The following is a 16,495-nucleotide window of genomic DNA, read 5'->3' as shown; positions in this document are numbered from 1 at the left end:
CTGTGGTCAAATATAGCAGTAAACTCTTTATAAATGATGCACACAATACTGCAGAATTTAGTTTTCATTTTTCTTCATGTTTATTAACAAGCAGCTTATTTTGATGATCATCTTTGTAAACTGTATGACGTCTGTATCCCAGCACAGGTCAGTAAGTCACACCTACTTGAACCATTTTCAGTAAGTTTACAAGTGGCGATGATTAACAATTAACTGTACACTTTGAAGATTCAAAACAAACTTTTCCAATGACACATAGTAACATTTCATAATGATAGCTAAACCCAAACTGACTGATAACGTAGTGATTGTACTAACAGGATATCAACACACGCTAACTGATAAGAACATGAGTTTATTTTTCACTCTGGGTCATTGATTGACTAAGGTTTTGTGGGCAGCGCCCATCTCTTGACATGCATCTTAGAAAACATTACAAACTGGCACAATACTAAACTATATCATTTTAGATATTAACACAGAAGACATAAATATCAAAAGTGATAAAAATATAATAGGTAGTGAAAGTAGCTGTTTAATTACTAGTTGTATAATTAGAAAATGGTGAGATTATTGATATTTTTTACAGGAGAGCAATTTAATGTGAAAAGGGAGTTCCATAGTTCACCAGAAAGTTTCTAGGAAGTGAAGTTTTCTTGTTAGAATAATTAACAAACTAACAAGTATTTTAGAGAAAGTATGTATTTTTGAAAGCAGAAAAGTCAATGCTACAGAACAATAGCATTGGTTTTGGAAAGAAGTAAATTTTAGGATTCAGTCATACTGGAACACTTAAGATTTTCTGTAAAAATAACCTTTGAAATATCGATTTTTTACAAAAAGTAACATGTTTGTTGAAAAGTGGAGAATATGGGCTTTTAAGTAAACTATGTTAATCTTGAAAGAGACAACTTGGAAACATAAATTAAAATACTTCTTTAAATAAAATGTTTCTATAAGAACTAAATATACCATTATTGTCAGCAATCTAAAAAACTATCCTATGAATAATAAAGTTTTGTGAAATGCGGCAAGATTATAAAATTAGTTATTTCTTGAACTATCATAAAATAAGGAAATGGCAACCACTCATCTATAGTGTACAAGGGGTGGCTAGAAAATAAGAGGACTATTGCTGCAAAATATTTTATTTCAAAAACCTACATATTTAGTTATTGTCACTCTCAGTATACCCCCCTCCTCTATCTGTATAATGTTTCATACCATTTTTCCATTGCTGTAAATAATACTGGAAGTCTTCCTCTGTGAGCTCTTTGATGACACATGCTGCTTTCCCTCTCATTTCTTCAGTTGACTGAAATCTTGTTCAATGTCTTCTCGGCCATCTTGAAAATGCTTGAACCTCAAAAACTTGTGCTTGTGATAAACAGTCTTTGCCACACACTTCTTTTAAGAGATAGGTTTCAGTAACAGTTTTTCCGAGTTTCATGTGAAACTTCACTGGCACATGTGTACTTACTCTGTGACAGTATCAGTCCTGTTTTTTTATAGCCACACCTTGTAGACACACATAACAGGAAACAGTCTTCATGCTAGCTTTAAAACTCTTGCTCTTTTCTAGAAAAAGTACACACATAATCATACAGACAGCCATACACACAATCCTGTATGGGAATGAAGTTTTTCGCGACGGCACTTATGTATAAAACATTCTTGGTATTCTTGCCGCATCAGTTCTGGATAAAATCTCGATCTTTCGCATTACCTCCATCGTTATTGTCAGGAACTGACTGTCTTCACTGCTGCTGTGGTAGCCTCTTTATAGCGCGGAGACGGCTTCTGATTGGTCGGCGATTACATACTGCTCTCACAGACGGTGTCACTGTGTGCACCGGCGGCACCACCGCTTCCATTTGATCGTAAACCTTGGAAGGAGCGTCTCTGCTGCTTCTCTGCATCAAGCACTCGTTTCCATGCACAGCTCAGATGGTATCCACTATCGCGGTTAAAGTTTTTTGGCACATTCTTATTTTAATAGCCTTCTTAATAACAGAATCCTAGTACGTGGAGGCATGGGACAGAATTTTAGTTTCATCGAACAATATTTTATGTTTGTTCATGAGGCTGTGCTCTGCAATTGCCGATTTCTCCATGTCTCTATTTTTAATGTGGCGTTGGTGTTCTGCACAGCGGTAGGAAAAGGTATGAATCGTCTGACCTATATAATTGCATCCCACACTCACAGGGTATATTATAAACTCCAGGGACCCTGAGGACGAAATTGTCCTTAACAGGATGCGTCATCTCCTTAATTTTCTTGGGAGGACGAAAAATCAGGACGTTAGATGGAGGGCAGGGGAGAGGTGGGGGAGTAGCAGAAAAGGAGAGAAGTAAAAAGACTGGGTGCATTGGTGGGATGAGAGTTGTGTGGTGCTGGAATGGGAACAGGGATGAGGCTGGGTGGGTGAGAAAAATAACTAATGAAGGTTGAGGCTAGAAGGGTTACAGAAATGAAGAATACATAGCAGGGAGAGTTCCAACCTGCAGAGTTCAGAAAAGCTGGTGTTGGTGGGAAGGATCCACATGGCACAGCCTGTGAAGCAGTCATTGAAATGAAGGATGTCATGTTGGGCAGCATGCTCAGCAGCAGGGTGGTCCACTTGTTTCCTGGCCACAGTTGGTTGGTGGCCATTCATGTGGACAGACAGCTTGTTGGTTGTAATGCCCACATAGAATTCAGTACAGTGGTTGCAGCTTAGCTTGTAGATTACATGACTGGTTTCACAGGTAGTCCTGCTGTTGATGGGTTAGGTGATGTTTGTGACCGGACTGGAACATGTGGTGATAGGAGACTATATGGACAGGTCTTGCAACTAGGTCTATTATGGGCTTATGACCCATAAGGTAAGGGGTTGGGAGCAGGGGTTGTGTAGGTTCAGTGAACGGCGGAATATCACTGTGGGAGGTTTGGGAAGGATAGTGAGCAGGACAATTCTCATTTCAGGACACGACAAGAGGTAGTCAAAACCCTGGCTGAGAATGTAATTCAGTTGGCGAGGGGAATGCTCCTCTCAGTGGCCATCCGGCCAGGTAGCCCGTGGGGGGCTCCCCATTCTTCTCCCCATTCTCCCACAAGCCACCAGACGCTTCCCCCCAACTCCCCCCCTGCCTCCTGCCTATCTTCATTCCTCACCCCAGCCCACCACACCCTACACCTCCACCTCACCCCAGTACACTGACTGTGGACCAGGAAAGAGCTGGCAGTCGAATGAGCACAATGTAGGGAGATACACGTGCGCATTTGAGTGTGTGTGTGTGTGTGTGTGTGTGTGTGTGTGTGTGTGTGTGTGTGTGTGTGTGTGTGTGTGTGTGTGTGTGCGTGTTTCTCCTACAGGCTGAAAAGGGAATTTCATTCCAATAGCTAGCAAGCTCTGTATTTTTTTTATTATTATTATAAATGCAGTGCTTCTGCCTTTCAGTGAGTCGTCTCTTTATTTCTAAATAATTCGTTATTCTCAACCATAACTTTCTGTGCATTATTAAAACCAACTGTGGTGTCTAAAATGACTCTGTTGTCACCAGTACCCACAAAGGATCATAGATTTACCTTTTTCAGTGCCTTATTGTATGCAAGTGATAGCCTAATGTCCTTTTTAACAAAATTTCACAATTGTTGTAAGCATTTTTAGATAAATGTGGACACCAGAAGAAATTGTAAGATAAATTCTATTCACTGTTTACAACTCCAGAGATAATAGTGTTTTGTAAACCCCACTTTTCTGAACAGTGTATATTAAGAAAATGTGTATCATTTTTTATTTACAAGTATATCAGAGACTGGAAAAACACCATCTGTAATATAAAAGTTAAAGTGGTTAAGTAGAAATAGAGTAAAAAGTTTAAAACTGTTTGACAGTTCAGAGATAAGTTGAACTGTGTGCTTAAGAAATAAAAAAAGTAGTGATTAATTTTTGTTTTTGTTTTATTGATTTTATTTTCATTTCCTATTTGTGACAGTTTTCTCTCGATCTTGATGCTGTGTCTGCTTTTGTGTTTAACCATTTACACTTTCTTTGAGGTATAGGAATATAGTCTAAATCAGTGGTTAATAGTGCAAGTTTCCTGAAATATAGTTGACAAATTCTAAATGAAAGGTAGTCAAACATGCTTCATTCACTTCTACTGGTAACATAGTAAACATGGGTGAGATGGTACCTTTTATTTAGTGGTAGTGTAGTACTTCTAATCATTGAAATGAAAATGATTTGAAGAGTAATACTGCTATGGGTCTGTCCAGAGTTCTTTCTTAGTCACTACTGCATTGAAGGTCAGTTGAGAAAACCATACACCACAGTTAATGTCATAAAGCTACAGTATAGGACATCTATTTCAAAAATTTCCACACTTGTTGGCAAATGTTCAATGAGATAACATACTGTTAATGATAGGTAAGTAGGAAATACAATGCGTCAGGTAAAATACATTAACATTTGTCTGCAGGTAGGCAGAATTAATTAAATTATATTAATTCACTTCCTCATGCACATCAAGGAAAATTCAGTAATGTTTTATGTGTAGCTTGAAAATGCAAGGAGAAAGGAAGATTGGTGTTTTGTGTTCCAACAACCAAACATATATATGGGGGGATTCAGTTAAATTAAAGAAACAAAGATAACATAAAAAATCTGAGTTTTCTTTTAATAAATTAGTTCACATTAAATAGCCTCTACCAATGATGAAATACACTTCTATTCAGTTACATGAGTCAATGACCTGGTGTGATTTTGGTAAACTACATAATTTCCATGTTGTTTTATACAGGCATTAGGCTGTGGTTTAAGGCATGTTTCCATGCCTAACAACTAATTTCCTAATGCCAGAGACATCATCAGAGACTATAAAGACTCTGACAGTGATTTAAAACTCAAAAAGCTCACTTCAGTTTGCTGAGCTTTGAAACTACATGTGAGTCTCTGTAGCCTCTGATGATGCCTCCAATATTAGGAGACAAAACGTTATATGCAGACCTGTGTTAGACCAGGACCTAATACACAGATTTAAAAAAATCACCATGGCTGTATCACCAAGATGGCCTGCACTGTATCATTAAATCGCATAATTCTTCCTTCCAAAATAAGCTTACTATACAATTTACTCATTTTGACTTACAGCTGCTGTCCAGGGACTTTTAATTCAATAACCATTCAAAATTGTGGACTGTTCTGTGAGAAACAGAGACAAAATATTTGGAATTGTTAACAGAGATACAAAAGAAAGAAATAGATCAGGAAACAAACTTGAGTGGAAGGCATGATTATGACTGTAATTAAAATGAAATGGAAATAGATTAAGCATGTAACCATGTGTATGGGTTGTTGCATCCCAAAAAATAAGAAAGAACCTAGACTGTATCTTAATGAATGGTTGATAGATGACATTACAAAATGTGCAGAAGCAAAATGTATATGCATACCTGAAGATTATAATGCTAGATAAATACAGATGTCACATTTATTCAACAATGTAGTTCACATACCTGCTCCTTCTGAGAACGATAACGATAAGGCAGAGAGAGAATACATGGGATATCACCCAGAGCCTTATGTGACAAGAAATTACCAATAGCATTTATGAACATTTTAAGCTGAACCTTCTCAACAGGCTGCTTTTCCCATAAAATGTAGTTTTAGTCCTAAAATTAATTATATTTTTCTTTTTTGGCTGATGAATAAGAAGTATCTGTTTATGTCCTGTAATCGCAATAACTGGCAGCTCTTCTTGGAAGATTTCTACATGTAATACAATTATGTTTTCACTTCAAGAGGTATAAAAACTTTTGTTTCTATCAGTGTTTGCAAATAAACTTCTGATCTTTAAGGGAAAACATGAACTTGCTTCTTATACAGTCTCATAAAGCTAAAATCAAATAAACACTGAGTTTTATGCAGCAGCTTCCTTCATCAAAAAAAGAAGAGCAACACATGTGCCAATGGATTGATTACACAGTGTGTAGGCTTGTTTAGCTATTTTGAGTACACTCAGCATTATCAGTTTCATCATTTTTTTTCTATTTCTGTCACATCTCTATACCTTATGATTTTCCTTTAGTTTCTAAGGAAGAAGTTGTATCACCAAAAACACTAATTTCATGGCATTGCACTAAATTGAGTGGCTGATATTATGAGCTTGCTGATAAATGTATGAGGCAGTATAATTATGAAAAGATAGATTGCTACTTACCACGGAGATGCCACTTTGAACTGCAGACAGGCACAAGAAAAACACTGTTACACACTAAGGTTTCAGTCAAAACCTTCTTCAGAAAAGAAAAGAAAACAAACACACACACACACACACACACACACACACACACACACACACACACACACAAAATTGCTATATCCAACTGGCTGCCCTGGCAATCCAGCTAAAGTGGCTGGAAATAATGGTCACATGTGCCTGAGGTGTGCCTACTTGTGTGAATCTGTGTGTATTTTCCTTTCTTTTCTGAAGAAGGCTTAGTTAGAAAGTTTAGTGTGTAAGACTCTTTTTTTTTTTGTGCCCATCTGCATCTGTGTGTCATCTTTATGGTGAGTAGCAATCCATCCTTTTTATAATTGTTGATATTCCAACCAGCATTTTGAATTGTTTGAGACAGTCCTAAGAGCTTTATGAAATTTTCATTTCTGCTGGTACTCAATAGAAATTTATTTTGCTTGAGGCATTAATAGCTTCTGGACATACATCAGGATCTTAAAAATTTCATCCCAGTGAATAATAAACATGAACAAGACCAACTATTTTGAAGTTCTTAGTGCAGCTCTTCCATTTACACCATGTAATTGGTATGTTCATGAAGATTAGACATAATTCAGTCAGTAAACTGAAAGAATGAAAAAGGAGATGTAGCCTGGTATTCTTGACAAACATAACTGATTATTTCAATAGTCTGAGCATTTCACTTCATGTTATAAAAGTGATAATTATGAGCTTAATATAATATCAAACATTCTGCATGAAATGTAACATTCTGATTTCTAGAGGTAACCTTTCACTGCAAAGTGTAAGAAAGGAAATTCGAGTTTAACATCCTATTGGCAACAAGGTGGTTAGAAATGCAACACTGGCACATGTTTAATAAGCATACTTCAAGCTTTCTCAGCAAAACAGATGGTTTAAAAGTTCCTCAGTTTGAAATAGAGTTGTGATCTGGATAACCGCAGCTGTGGATGTGCATCTTGTGGAATGAAAACCACGTTGTTGTTGTTGTTGTGGTCTTCAGTCCTGGAACTGGTTTGATGCAGCTCTCCATGCTACCCTATCCTGTGCAAGCTTCTTCATCTCCCAGTACTTACTGCAGCCCACATCCTTCTAAATCTGCTTAGTGTATTCATCTCTTGGTCTCCCTCTACGATTTTTAGCCTCCACGCTGCCCTCCAATGCTAAATTTGTGATCCCTTGATGCCTCAGAACATGTCCTACTAACCAGTCCCTTCTTTTTGTCAAGTTGTGCCACATACTCCTCTTCTCCCCAATTCTATGCAATACTTCATCATTAGTTATGTGGTCTACCCATCTAATCTTCAGCATTCTTCTGTGGCGCCACATTTTGAAAGCTTCTATTCTCTTCTTGTCCAAACTATTTATCGTCCATGTTTCACTTCCATACATGGCTACTCTCCATACAAATACTTTCAGAAACGACTTCCTGACACTTAAATCTATACTCGATGTTAACAAATTTCTCTTCTTCAGATACGCTTTCCTTGCCATTGCCAGTCTACATTTTATATCTTCTCTACTTCGACCATCATCAGTTATTTTGCTCCCCAAATAGAAAAACTCCTTTACTACTTTAAATGTTTCATTTCCTAATCTAACTCCCTCAGCATCAGCCGACTTAATTCGACTACATTCCATTATCTTCGTTTTGCTTTTGTTGATGTTCATCTTATATCCTCCTTTCAAGACACTGTCCACTCTGTTCAACAGCTCTTCCAAGTCCTTTGCTGTCTGTGACGCAATTACAATGTCATTGGCGAACCTCAAAGTTTTTATTTCTTCTCCATGGATTTTAATACCTACTCCAAATTTTTCTTTTGTTTCCTTTACTGCTTGCTCAATATACAGATTGAATAGCATTGGGGAGAGGCCACAACCCTGTCTCACTCCCTTCCCAACCACTGCTTCCCTTTCATGCCCCTCGACTCTTATAACTGCCATCTGGTTTCTGTACAAATTGTAAATAGCCTTTCCCTCCCTGTATTTTACCCCTGCCACCTTTAGAATTTGAAAGAGAGTATTCCAGTCAACATTGTCAAAAGCTTTCTCTAAGTCTACAAATGCTAGAAAGGTAGGTTTGCCTTTCCTTAACCTTTCTTCTAAGATAAGTCGTAAGGTCAGTATTGCCTCACGTGTTCCAATATTTCTACGGAATCCAAACTGATCTTCCCCGAGGTTGGCTTCTACTAGTTTTTCCATTCGTCTGTAAAGTATTCGTATTAGTATTTTGCAGGTGTGACTTATTAAACTGATAGTTCGGTAATTGTCACATCTGTCAACACCTGCTTTCTTTGGGATTGGAATTATTATATTCTTCTTGAAATCTGAGGGTATTTTGCCTGTCTCATACATCTTGCCCACCAGATGGTAGAGTTTTGTCAGGACTGGCTCTCCAAAGGCCATCAGTAGTTCTAATGGAATGTTGTATACTCCTGGGGCCTTGTTTCGACTCAGGTCTTTCAGTGCTCTGTCAAACTCTTCACACAGTATCGTATCTCCCATTTCATCTTCATCTACATCCTCTTCCATTTCCATAATATTGTCCTCAAGTACATCACCCTTGTATAGACCCTCTATATACTCCTTCCATCTTTCTGCTTTGCCTTCTTTGCTTAGAACTGGGTTTCCATCTGAGCTCTTGATATTCATACAAATGGTTCTCTTTTCTCCAAAGGTCTCTTTAATTTTCCTGTAGGCAGTATCTATCTTACCCCTAGTGAGATAAGTCTCTACATCCTTGTCCTCTAGCCATCCCTGCTTAGCCATTTTGCACTTCCTGTTGATCTCATTTTTGAGACGTTTGTATTCCTTTTTGCCTGCTTCATTTACTGCATTTTTATATTTTCTCCTTTCGTCAATTAAGTTCAATATTTCTTCTGTTACCCAAGGAGTTCTACTAGCCCTCGTCTTTTTACCTACTTGATCCTCTGCTGCCTTCACTACTTCCTCCCTCAGAGCTACCCATTCTTCTTCTACTGTACTTCTTTCCCCCATTCCTGAAACTCTGTATAACCTCTGGTTTAGTCAGTTTATCCAGGTCCCATCTCCTTAAATTCCCACCTTTTTGCAGTTTCTTCAGTTTCAATCTGCAGTTCATAACCAATAGATTGTGGTCAGAGTCCACATCTGCCCCTGGAAATGTCTTACAATTTAAAACCTTGTTCCTAAATCTCTGTCTTACCATTATATAATCTATCTGATACCTTTTAGTATCTCCAGGATTCTTCCATGTATACAACATTCTTTCATGATTCTTGAACCAAGTGTTAGCTATGATTAAGTTATGCTCTGTGCAAAACTCTACCAGGCGGCTTCTTCTTTCATTTCTTAGCCCCAATCCATATTCACCTACTATGTTTCCTTCTCTCCCTTTCCTACTCTCAAATTCCAGTCACCCATGACTATTAAATTTTCAGCTCACTTCACTACCTGAATAATTTCTTTTATCTCATCATACATTTCTTCAATTTCTTCATCATCTGCAGAGCTAGTTGGCATATAAACTTTTACTACTGTAGTAGGCATGGTCTTCGCGTCTATTTTGGCCACAATAATGCGTTCACTGTGCTGTTTGTAATAGCTTACCCGCACTCCTATTTTTTAAATTCATTATTAAACCTACTCCTGCATTACCCCTATTTGATTTTGTGTTTATAACCCTGTATTCACCTGAACAATAGTCTTGTTCCTCCTGCCACCGAACTTCACTAATTCCCACTATATCTAACTTTAACCTATCCATTTCCCTTTTTAAATTTTCTAATCTATCTGCCCGGTTAAGGGATCTGACATTCCACACTCCGATCCATAGAATGCCAGTTTTCTTTCTCCTGATAACGACGTCCTCTTGAGTAGTCCCCGCTCGGAGATCCGAATGGGGGACTATTTTACCTCCGGAATATTTTACCCAAGAGGACACCATCATCATTTATACATACAGTAAAGCTGCATGCCCTCGGGAAAAATTATGGCCGTAGTTTCCCCTTGCTTTCAGCCATTCGCAGTACCAGCACAGCAAGGCCGTTTTGGTTAATGTTGCAAGGCCAGGTCAGTCAATCATCCAGCTGTTGTCCCTGCAACTACTGAAAAGGCTGCTACCCCTCTTCAGGAACCACACGTTTGTCTGGCCTCTCAACAGATACCCCTCCGTTGTGGTTGCACCTACGGTTTGGCCATCTGTATCGCTGAGGCACGCAAGCCTCCACACCAACGGCAAGGTCCATGGTTCATGGGGAACGATGAAAACCCCAAATAGCTGTAATATGTTCAGGTGGATATATGAATAAAAAAAGAGGGACATCTGTTAAAAAATGCATGTTACCCCAATCTCAAATGATCTGAATAAGAAATAAATACTCGCATAAATTATGTCACATGAAACCCAGATGTGGGGAATGATAGTGATATGCCAAGTGGTCATACTGTTAAATTGTAAAAATTCTGAATGCCAAATGGTGCCGTCAAGACTGAAGGTCAGTAAGGTTTTTTTTAAATTCAATCATGATGTTATGACATAATTACCATACAGCACCATTACAGACTAATAAGATAGTAGTTTGGTGTAGTCACATTGATTACATACTGTCATTGTTGTGAAACTGAATGGTCCGCATGAGAAAGAGCAATTTACAATGTAGGACAATGAGGGTGGGAGGTTGCCTTATTTAGATCTGGTGACTGCATTCCAGGGGTCCAAAGCCGAGTTCAACATGGTTAGAAAAAAAAAAAATCTACCACAGATGCAGTTACTCATTGAAGCTCCAACCATCCACCAGCTTATAAAATGGCTGCATTTACAATATTCCTTATCAAATGAGGCTTTCAACAGAGAATACCAGGTTATTCAATAAATCACTTATGTAAATGGATATCAAGTGGGTGCATTCTGTTGGTTTTACATGCGATCCAATTTTGTTGTAGGTTTCAACTCATTTTTTGGGGGTTGTTTTTTGGTTTTGGTTTTGCTTCATGCACAAACAGCAGCTGAGGTCATAAGCACCCATGTCATAACCTCAGAACACCAACAAGTAAAAGAAGTTAAAAGTTACTATATACTAAGACCAATAGATGAAAGGAAAGAGAGCTAAAAACAAAGACATCACCCTTGGAGAAAACTCCACAAAACATGCCAGAGAGACAGCAGAGGTCCCTAACCAAAGATTAAATGTCCTTTGCCACATTGCTACAAAAGATGAAAAGTAAACTGTGACTGACACTCTGCGCAGCATTCACTAAAATGGACAACGATTCAGACAGCAAACATACACTGAAATGTAAGAGGTTAAAAAAAGGGCATTGGGTCAGAAAATGGTGAACTGTCAAAGGCTGGTGATAATGAGCACAAAGTGGTGGGAGATCATCACATAGCAAATGGTGATGGCTACAGAGACAGTGCCCAATACACAACCTAGCTAAAGTCATCTTTCTATGCGAGGAGGTCAGCCAAGCTTTTGGGAGGGTTTGAATTTTCCAGATTTGTTCCCATGAAGAGAAGACAAATATTAATGCCAAAGTGACACCCTCTGCTGACAGGTGGCAACTTGGAGATCATCCAAAGGAATGGAAGTGCTAGCAGGCTGAGGTACGAGGATTGCAGCCTTGGCTGTACCACCAGCAGTCTCATTTCCCTTTAGCCCGACATGACCAGGAGCCCCGTGAACTTCACAGTGGATCCCTGAACAGTGAGCAAGTGGAAGGTTTCTTGGACCAATTGCACTAAGGGATGGACTGTGTTCACCACACAGAGGCACCGAAGGGCACTAAGAGGATCAAAGCATATGACACAATAAAAATCCTGCGTTGCCAAAAGTACTGGGTGGCCTGATAGAGATCAAAGAGTTCTGTTGTAAAAATTGAGCAGTGTTCTGGAAGCCAATACCAAAAATGGTCATGCCAATGACAGAGGCACACTTAATATCATGGTCGGTCTTAAAGCCATCAGTATACGTGAAGGTACTATCACTAAATTTTGTGCGAATGTCGAGAAACTTACAATGATAGATTGAATCTGGAGTTGTGTCCTTTGGAAGTGAATGAAGTCCATGGTGAACATGGGCTGCCGCGTGAAGCCAATGGGGTGCAGTGTTCACATCCATCAGGAATGTGACAGGTAGCACGAAGTTAATCTGCTGGAGCCACATCCAAATTGGAGGTTGTTGATGGCACCATTCAGCCTTTTTACAATTTGACAGTACGCTCAGTTCACATATTTTTTGACACTGAATGTTGGTTCTTCTATCCATCCCAACCTTTAGGTTCCAAATGACGTATTTTATGTGACTATGTATTTGTTATTCCCATGATTTGAGATTGGGGTAACATGCAGTTTTTAAATTGATATTCCCCCCTTTTTTTTTCAAATAGCTACCTGAAGATGTGGCTTTACATTATGAAACTGGTTGTGGTCCCAAGTTAAAGGATCATCCTTACAGCTGTTTGTGGTTCTTTTCATTCTACAAGATCTCTATATTCTATTTCAACTTTCGTATTCATTTTTGTTAGGAGTCAAGCACAGATTCAGTTGCTCCCTGTTTGGGTGCAAACCAAACTGTGAACAGCAGACACTGCTTGCTTCGAGGCACCATTAAACACTATAACAGTCAGCACACATTCAAAACTGACAGAAAGGCTATGTCAAAATGTGAAAATACTGTAAGACATGAAGCATCTCCAAAAAATATACTTACCTTTAAACACAGAGAGAACACTGAGATGTGTTCCAACATGATTTAAGGAAACAGAGTACCAGATCCCAAACTTTTACGTAATATAAAGCCATTGTCCCTGTTGAATAAATTACCCATCATTTTAATCTAATATCTTATAGCATTTACGTAAACATTTTTACAATTTGGCATTGCTTTTCTGTTGCTTTTGAATTTCTATTGAGTGTTTTGTTCTTCCATGGCACCAGGGTAACACACTATGTGTACTGTTCACAGTTTGAGTAGAGCCCAAAGAGCAAGTAATGAAATCTCACCACTTGTTTGAGACGATTGGGTAGTTGTTGAAATATATTGTAAAGACTAACTGACAGCTTGGCTCAAAAACATGAGGTTTGTATACAAGATTTAAACTGCAATCCTACTGAATATGAGTCCAGTTCCCTAATCACTGTAAACACACACACACACACACACACACACACACACACACACACACACACACACACACACACACACACACACAGAGAGAGAGAGAGAGAGAGAGAGAGAGAGAGAGAGAGAGAGAGAGAGAGAGAGAGAGAGGGGGGGGGGGAGGGAGGGAGGGAGGTTTCTTTACACAATATCCCAACAACTTCCCTAGTTGATTTTGTCAGGCTTCAAGTGCACATTTCATTGCTCACTGTTTGGGTTCCTATCAAACTGTGAACGGTACATAGTGTGTGTCACACTAGTGGCTACATTTTCCCAGTGGTGCAGCAACACTGTTTTTACTGGTTAACTTCTGTGGAATGGGAAAGGTCAATGAGGAAGAGGCAAAGGGAAGGGAGTTCTGAAAAGAAGGGATGGGCAAGGTCCAGGAGAGGGGGAATGTATGTGTATGAATTTGTAAGGGACTAAACTACAGGGGTCATTGGTCCCTAGGGAGAGGGGGAGACAGTGCAGATGAAGAAGGCAAGAATACAGTGTTAGAGAAATCTTTTCCTAGTACAGGCAAGTTGTAGACAATACAAGGGATTTGGAGTGGACAGGTTGGTTGGGAGGACAGTATTACAATGAAGGAAGATAGCAACAGAACAGTGTGGTTGAGAACTCAGAGCTCAATAAGTTGAGAAGTATGAAGCTGGTGAGAAATGTAGTGTTCCCTGATTATCATAATTAATATCACCTCAACAGGCAAGATCTATTGTCTCATTCCTGAAACATACAAACAAACTGTATCCTCAGTTTTATGTAACAGTCCTTGATTAACAAACAAATCAATGGCACTGTCATAAGCACTGTTTACAAGCCTCTTAGTGAATCATTCCTTCCTTACACCTCTCCTATGGTTCAGTTTCATTAATAATATCTTCTTCATTTGAACAAAGGCCCAGATTCACTTTTACTCAGTTTGACATTCACCTCTAATAAGTCGCTATCCATATAATATCTACCAACCACCAATAATACTTTTAATTGTGTAGCAACCGCCCCTCACACAGAAAGAAGTTTCTCCTGTATAGCCTTCCACACATGGCAAATATGCAATGATGAACAATGTCCCAGTACTCTATTATGTTTGTCAGTTCTTTACAGGCACTGTGTACCTTCCAAACCTGGTCCTTTAGCAGATGTTTCACATTACATCTTCTCAAGATGTACCAATGCTTCAGCCATACCAGCTAACTTCCTGCTGTGAGGCTCCTCTCCCATTATGTAGTATTACCCTCAGACAGAAACAACCTAACAACATTTCTTGCCAATTTTTTTTATTGTGTCCTTAAATGAGGAACGTCCCCTACAAAGCTTTTGTGACCCCCACCACAAAGATATTCTACCACCCAGACAATCTATAATTTACTGGTCTGGTCCATCCTGACATCACTTCAGGTTCCAACCCCTGTCATATCAATCATACTTTTATGAAATGCCCAGATAAACACCTGCTCCACATTTCCCTACAGCATATCTTGTCAATAGTTTCTCTTATCACATGCCTAACAGCTGAGTATACTGTGAATCTTCAGGTTTTGGCGGCGCAAAGACTGTTCCATTAAGTTTCGGGTGTGCAGCCGCAAGAAATCTCCTTCTTCTTCCAATATTTTGGCTGTGTAACGTTCAGCCATCTTCACAGTGAGCCGTAAGACTGCCGCTCCAGTGCTCGCTTCGTCCCTTTATACTGTTGTACCACGCGACTGCGCATGCGGCCACAGATGCAAATGTGCCAGAGACGTTGGTCAGCAGCAGAGGCGTGCATAATGCGCAGGTGGTATCTATGACTCCGCGGTTGATCTGTGTTGGCATATCAATATATCATTGTGAGCTGCACTGTGACGACGTCTTTGCGAGTTTATTACAGCAAGTGTCGGATTCCATGATTTATCAAGATTGAAACCACTATCTATATTAATTAAATTTGTTGTCAAGTGAATTTCAATTGCCTCCTTCACTATCGAGTCCCAAAAGGATGATGTAGTTGCCAAAATTTCAACATTGTCATACAACATACTGTGACCATTAGCAATACAGTGCTCTGCCACTGCCGACTTGTTAGGTTGTAAAATTCGTGTGTATCTCCGGTGTTCTGTACATCTTTCTTGGACAGTCCGAGTTGTTTGTCCGATGTAAGAAAGGCCACATTCACATGGAATTTTGTAAACTCCAGATTTTCGGAGCAGCAAATCATCTTTGATGGAGCCCACAAGTGCAGCTGTCTTGGGTGGAGGACGAAAAATCACTTTTACTTTGTGTCTGCTGAGAATGCGTCCTATTTTTGATGAGAAGCTACCCACATATGGCAGGAAGGCCATTGATTTAAAGGTTTCTTCATCTTCTTCTGATTTCCCTGTGGCCTCTTTCGGTTTCATTTTCAGTGCCCTCTGTATTTGTTGTGGAGCGTACCCATTGTCTTCAAACACTCTTTGTAAGTGGTAAAGCTCATCTTGCAGACTGCTTTCATCAGAAATAATATGCGCTCTGTGAGTCAAAGTTCGGAGAACACTCATTGTCTGTGCAGGATGGTGGCAGCTATTTGCACGTAAATACAGATCGGTGTGCGTCGGCTTCCTATACACTTCATGTCCCAAAGTGCCATCCTCTCTGCGCCAAACCAAAACATCCAAGAATGGAAGGCATCCCTTCTTTTCAATTTCCATTGTGAACTTTATTTGATCGTGGAGGAAGTTCAGATGTCTTAAGAAGCCTTGCAAGTTGTCTTCACCATGGGGACAAACTACAAAGGTGTCATCAACATACCTCCAGAATACCATGGGTTTCAAGTCAGCAGATTCAAGCACCTTCTCCTTGAAGTCCTCCATAAGTAAATTGGCCACCAGAGGGGATAAGGGACTACCCATGGCGACTCCGTCCGCCTGTTCAAAAAATTCTTGGAATTGGATTGATGGTACAACTTGGGCCAAATCAGACTGGATTCGTGAGGTGGCCACATTGCGATAGACTGCAAAATTTAGTCAACTGAAGACGACATCGCAGCGAGAAACTGTTATTCGACACCGTGTTATTAATATGACAGGTAGAGATTTGGACGATGCTACGATGATGGTTTTGAGTAAGGGACTGAATTTTGCACCCACGCCACAGGTTCTGCC

This window comes from Schistocerca nitens, chromosome 4 (genome assembly GCF_023898315.1).
Source record: "Schistocerca nitens isolate TAMUIC-IGC-003100 chromosome 4, iqSchNite1.1, whole genome shotgun sequence".
NCBI lineage: Eukaryota > Metazoa > Arthropoda > Insecta > Orthoptera > Acrididae > Schistocerca > Schistocerca nitens.
Note: the sequence above shows the minus strand (reverse complement) of the source record.